The sequence below is a fragment of the Zalophus californianus genome, chromosome 1, assembly GCF_009762305.2.
Source record: "Zalophus californianus isolate mZalCal1 chromosome 1, mZalCal1.pri.v2, whole genome shotgun sequence".
In the NCBI taxonomy this organism is placed as follows: domain Eukaryota; kingdom Metazoa; phylum Chordata; class Mammalia; order Carnivora; family Otariidae; genus Zalophus; species Zalophus californianus.
In genome coordinates, this window is record NC_045595.1 from 185,256,802 (window position 1) to 185,263,743 (window position 6,942).

The 6,942-nt window shown below is 35.9% G+C and overlaps 1 long non-coding RNA gene across 1 annotated transcript; it reads right to left on the minus strand.

Moving 5' to 3' along the window:
- Positions 1-1,581: 1,581 nt before the first annotated feature.
- Positions 1,582-6,257, minus strand: LOC113918925. Its single transcript, XR_003518730.2, has 3 exons — positions 6,197-6,257; positions 2,213-2,451; positions 1,582-1,671 (listed from the first exon to the last, which is right to left on the minus strand). It is a non-coding gene; the product is annotated as an uncharacterized LOC113918925 (long non-coding RNA).
- Positions 6,258-6,942: the final 685 nt, after the last annotated feature.

Consider the following 6,942-nt stretch of genomic DNA (forward strand, 5'->3'; position numbering starts at 1 on the left):
AGCAAGACGTATTGCCTAAAGAACAATGACTGTTTAAAAAACAGAAGACACATAGTGAGAATATTACAGATTTCAGCATGTTTTACCACAGAGCAGCTAGTCGTTGATAAGCTGTGTACAGTCACCTGAAATGTAATTGGTGATATAATTGATTGTTCTGAAATTTAATTAGGATAAAGTTTGGTTTTGTTTTCTATTGTTGCTCAACACACTATCCTAACACTTAATGGCTTAAAATCAGAATCATTGTATTTGCTCAAGATTCTGTGGGTCAGGAATTCAGGGCACAGGTGCACTCGACTGGGCATTTCTTATGGCATTTCCTGCAGTTACTCATTTGGCTGCATTTAGGATTATCATCTAGAAACTGGGTTAATTTGGGGCATTGGGCTAGCAGGAGCTGAAATGCCTAGGATGAATTCATTTACCTGCATTGGGTCTGTGTTTCAATGGCTGGAACAGCTGGGGGCCACCTGGGCATCTCTCTCTCTTTCTCTCTCCATGTCATCTCTTCGGTAAAGTAGCTGGACCTTTTCCCCTGGCAGATAAGGACTTCTAAAGAGAGGAATTGAAAGCTGCAGACAAGAATTGACCTCAAAAGTTACAGTGTCAGCTTCACTTAATTCTACTAGTCAACACCAACTCACCAGAGTAGATTCAAGGGGAGGGCAAAATAGATTCCAAAGCCTCATGTCGGAGTAGAAGGGGAGATATTATTGTGGCCATCTTTAGACACACAATTTAAATGTTTAACATCTTTTGTTTTTTTCTATAAAATTTTTATTTTATAGAATTTTATAAATAAATTTCTAAAATTTATTTTATAGAATTAACATTTAAAATTATGACAAACCTTACAAACATTATCTCTGAAAGAGAGGAGAGAATATTTTGGAAAAGTTCCTTGCTAAATATATAAAATTGAAATCATCCTGGAGAATGGTTAAATAAGTCAGACTCTGTTTCCCAGTTGCCCTAGAGCAAGGCAGAGAGCTGTTTCAACAAGAAGTCCATGCTTCATTACAAAACTAAGCTCAACACACCTGGCCTCTCAAAGAAATCTAAACTGGAATGAATGAGATAAACTTTATGCATGAGAATCTTCACCCACCACTTAAGAAAGGCTTTTATTTAGGAATAAACTACTGGCATCTTGTCAGGCCATATAGTAGCCTTGCTCATGGCAGTTGAGACTGACCATTTCAGGGATTTTCCAGCAAGGAATCATTGAAATCATGGTGACACCAATATCCTAAAGGGCATGAAGCACTAACTTCTACACCCAAGGGGTGAAAAAGCATTTTTGTCTTAAGAAGAGATTTTTGCAAAGACTAGAACTGAAACCGTGAACTCTAATTGAAATCAATTTTTTTCCCCTTATAGATATCCATTCTTAGTTCTGAAAGAAAGGTAGTACAACAAAATTTATTGCAGGAAGAGAATTTGATGTTCATTTATTTCAACACCTTCATTTCACTGGTTGAAACAGTAAAGCATTGAGAGGTGGAAACTTGCTCAGAGCCAAAGGACTAACGATTCCTTTCCCCCTCCCATTGCACCATATTGATTCACATTACTTGCCTCTGTGACTCTAGATCAGGGATCAGCAAATGACAGCCCAAGGGTCAGGTGCCTTGCACTGCTTTTGTAGAGTCCATAATAAGAATGTTTCTTTTCGTGTTCAGAAGGTTGAAAAAAATGAAATAAAAAAGAAAAAAAATATTTTGATGTGTCTTTGGACAAAGTTTAAATATTAGTGTTTCTAACATTGAATTGGAAAATAGCCACACAGTTTCACTTATGTATTTCCTGTGGCTGAGTTTACACTATAAAGGCAGGGCTGAAGAGTTGTGACAGAGCTCCATTTTGGTCCAGAAAGCCTGAATTATTAACCCCCGGCCCTCTAGAGAAAAAGTTTCCCTACCCCACCCTAGGTTTTCTCTTCTTTTGATTCATGATCTATTCATCCTTCCCTTCCCTCCCCTTTCTGTCTTTTTCTCTCTTTTTTCCTTTTTTCTTTCCAAAATGATACTTAGCCCCATAAGCAGAAGTTTGATTCTTTATTATATATATATTCAATCAGCAGTCTCTTTTCAACAATTGTATAATTCATCTATACCGGAAACATATGAAACCACTCCATTGTTAACTAAAACAACATTACTTAAATTTGCACCCTGGCCCCAAGCATATGCATGGCACAGTTCTTTACCTTCTTCAGGTCTTTGCTTGAATAGTTCCCTTTCATCAATGCCCTCCCTGGCTACTCCATTTAAAACTTCCGTGGGCTCCCACAATTCCATTTATCCTTCCCTGTTTTCATTTTCTCCACTGAGCATAGATCCGAAACACAAAACGTAATTTACTTGTTTGTTACATTCCCCACTAGAGTGTGAGCTTCATGAGGTCAGAGATTTGCAGCAAGTTTGTTTCCTGACACACCCTCAGTGCCTAGAACAAAATAAGGAGTCAATCAGTATTTCTTGAATGAATAAAAGGACGAATCTTGGGCTTTTATGCACATATAACAAAGTCTTAATGAAACAACAACTTTAATTGCTTGGCCAAAATTGAAGTCATAATTTTTAAATTTAAGTAAAGAAAAGTCATTTCCCAAACCGAAAAACTAAATTGTGAGGATTCGGCCGGAAGGAGAGCTACATCTTCCAACTGAAATTATATTTCCATTTTCTGTAGTAAAATGAAGCAGAGTAAAAACTACTGAGTTGTTTTACTATATCTTAAAACATTTAACGGTTTAGGTGACAAGACAATGCTTTAAAATCCTTTGACTCATTTTAGATGACAAGAAGTAGTGAAAGCAACTATTAATGGGTGAGAAAAGAAACTTACATAATCTCAGACTTCCAGAGAGACTGAAAGTACGGTGGAAAGAAAAATATTTTTCTTAATTAGTGGTTCTAAAAAATGTCTTTATAGCACAAAGATCCATTTCAGAATCAGGCATTGAATTTAATTGTCATGCCTTGTTTCCTTCAGTTTGGAATAGCTCTTCAATTTTTCACTGGTTTTTTGACCTTAATATCTTTGAAGTTTACAGACCAGTTATTTTGTAGAATGTCTCTTTTTGGGTTTGTGGAATTTTTCTTCATGACTAGAGAATAAGGTTATGCATCTTTGGCAGGGATATCAGAGAAATGATGCTATTTTCTTCTCATTGCATTCCACCAAGTGTCATGTGATTTCTATTTGTACCACTGTTGATGATAAATTTTGAGCACTTATTTAAGATGACATCTGCCGGCTTCTCCATTGTAAAATTGCACATCATTCCTTTCTGACTCATCATGGTAAGAATTGGGGTGAGAAGTAAAGGGACTGTGAAACTATGTAAATATCCATATTCCTCATCAAAGTTTCAATTAACTCATTTATTTAATCTATTGGTATGGATTTGTGTTTTCCTAATGCATTCATTGGGCCATAAGCTATTATTACCATTATTTGTTTCAATATTCAATGTGTCTCCTATGTGTCCAGAGGGAGGCCTTCTAGTTGGCTTTTGTGTTTTTTTGATGTTCTTATCGTTCTTTGAGTGTGTCAATCCCTTCTGGCATAATAGCATATTCTAGGTTCATCTTGTACTTTCCTTTCTCTGCCCTGGTACATTTCCACATTTCTGTCATTTCCATTTGATTATTACCATTTCCAGGTCCTCTCAGTGGACAGATCTAGGAAGTATATGTATGTATATCATGGCTTTCTTTCCTATATGGGCCTCTGCATGCCCACCAAACCTATGTTACTCCCTAATTTGTTCTTTTAGAGCATTCACAAGTGCAATTAGTCACTTGCTCTTTCAATAAAAGAGGTGAGTGGCCAATTTCACCTGCAATTAACCAATTACCTCATGGTTTCATTTGCCATGCTTGAGCCCAGGTGTTTTTACACATTGTTTGTACTGCATCCAAAACATCCAGAGGAAGGTCAAGGATAATTTTTCAAGCTCTGGATTAATGCATTTGAGATAACACACACTTTATCTACAATAGGGACTAAAAAATTAGAAACAGAATAACACAATTAAATTTGTTCTGGTTATAGTAAAATGCAGAATCCTCACATAGTATAGAATTGCAGAATAGAATATCATCAGGGCCTGTAAAGCTCACTGGCTTGTGCAAAGGCTCTCATTTCATAGACCATTTGTTGCAGTACCTCCACTAAGTCAGCAGATTTTAAGAAATGAATAACAGTGCTCTCATTTTTTTTCTATTTTCTTTTCTATTTTTTAAGGTAAATATAGACATAGGTAGATAAGGTAGATGTGACTGAAAAGGATGGCCGCTAGTTTTCAATATTTTATTCTTGATGCATTTCACCTGCAATTAAAATATTTCATTTTTAGCAAGAATCCCACAATTCTACAATTAAAACACTTTACTCCAAATTTAAGATAGGGAAATAATATTTAATTGTGTCTGTGTTTCTCTTTGGTACCCATCCCTGTGCCCACCATGAACTCACCTCATCTCCACCCCCTATCCCTAACCCCTCTCGGTTGCAAGATTTAGATTGTCCAATTCCAGTAACCTGTATAATAAAAGTGAAAGAATGATGGCATAGAAATGGTTGATTGTGCAGGTAACTCTTGCAAATTGCTGCCTTAAAGGTTAAAGAGTTACCTTCGCCATTTACCATGTGATAGATCTTCCTTCACCTGAGAAAAATGAGATTTGATCAACTGTTCTAGGAAAGCATGTGAATACATGGCTTGAGATAGTCCATTCCCCAGAAATAATTTTTTTAAGCATTACAGGAATGGAGAGAAAGAAAGCATGAGATGTTCTTCAAAGTCTTAATACCTAGCTCTATTTCATAAGAATTAGAACATGTTAAGATTTTGATTGAAAGTATTCAAAACCATTTAATATATTTTTTAAAAAGCTTATTCTTATCTCATATTTCATAAAGTCACTAGCACTTTTTAACCAAAAAAAAAAAAAAAAAATGGAAGAGTCCTCAGAATTTGCTTGACCAGGTCACCTCTTAAGCAGATAGAAGTTCTATTTCCAGTTGCTTGTGTAACTGAATGTGTTGTACACTCTATCATTTATATCCTTATTGGAAAAGCCCCATTTTTCCATTGATTTAAGTATATCTACAGACTGGAACAGTAACTTTAGGAAGTCCAAAGTCTAATGAGAGAGGTAGGCACATACTCAATAATTTAGCAAACCAGATTGTGATTAGTGATAATAAAGTAATTAAATACACACATATACACATACAAAAAAAGAAAAAGAGAATATGACTAATGTCATGGTGGTAGTGTTTAAGACATTGACATGTAGAGTTGGTAGAAAGGCATTCCTCAAAGGATTAAGAGATATAAAGTCACCCATTGAAGGATGAATAGAGAAGCAGGGCCACAGGGATGTGGGAAATGCAAGAAATATTTGGAAATGTTGAATAATTATTCACTCAATAATTTTTAAGCTCCTCTGTTAAAGACTAAAGATTGGTAACAAATTTTTGATACTCCTTCCCTTGAGTCTAAGAGGACTCTGCTTTGATTAATAGAATATAGCAAAAATTATACTGTGCTAGTTTCTGGGCCTAACCTTTAAGAGACTGGCAGCTTCTATTTCCTGTCTTTTGAAATACCTACTTTTGAAACTCAACTCCCACAGTGTAAAGAACTTCAAGCAGCAACGTAAAGAGCCCCATGTGGAGAGAAATGAAGGCGCAACAACCCCAGCTTAGTTCCAAGCTGATGGCCAGTACCCACTTATAAGCCATGGGAATAAACCATGTTTGACATGTATCCTCATGCCCCAGTCAAATTGCACCAGCTGGTGCCATATGAAGTGGAAGCAAGCCAATCTCACCAATTCTTAATCTGCCCATAAAGTATATTCATGAGCAAAATGTTTTTGTTTTAAGCCACTAAGTTTTAGGGTAACATGTTGCAAGATCAATAGATAAGAGGAATAATTGCCTACATACTAGAACGGTACCAAGTTCACCATCACATAGGAGAGAAACTGTCAAATAAAGTCCTGTGTTGATGGAGCTTATAGTCCGGGGCAGTGCAGCTGGGGTGTAGGTATGAAAGAGAGAGGGATGTGGTGAACGAGAGTTGAGAAAAATAAGTGTATTTGTGATTATATTGAGAATGTAGGGGGCCTTAAAATGTAGTATAAGAACATTGAAACACTGAAATCAGACCTACCATTTAGACTGCACTCCACGCTTCTCTTCTGCATGCCATGCCTCTCATCCAAAGATCCACGTATTGCTTTAAAAAGAGATAAAAAGGATGCATCACTTGACCATGTCTCTGTCCCAAGTGAGTTTATTGATGAGCACTACTTCGGGCTCCTTGTACATGCATAGGATAATCTGAACTACATGTACTATCTCATCCTCCCAGACACTTACCTGTATTTTGATGCCGTGTAGTTTCTTTGCTTTTTTTCCTTTAATATATTCTAGAAAATGTATTTGTAGGTGGTTCTACAGTAGAAAATACGATGAATAAATATGAAGAAACTTTTATTCACACTCTTCGAAGAGAAAAAGTACAAAAAAGGTACAACAATAACCAAAATGTGAATGTATAGAAGGGTCACGTACCTGGTACTATAAAATATATTTTGTGATTGAAGTCTCATTCTTAAGCTAAAATATTACTTTCTTCATCCAATTTACCTGTCAGTACATTTGATGTTGGATGACTAAAAGATAATAATCTTGTGTTTCCCAAATATGAATATGAGTGTTACTATAGGATCTATATTCACTGACTTCTGAAAATTCTACATAATTAAAATGACAAAAAAAAAATTTGCTAAAAAGAATTAGGAAACTAACCAAATGCCTGTGGTCACACTTGCCTGTTACTTGGTATAGGTAGTGAAAATGAAAGAAATCAACAGAGGCAAAAATAATAGGAAAATGGTGTGTTTATTTCTTAAT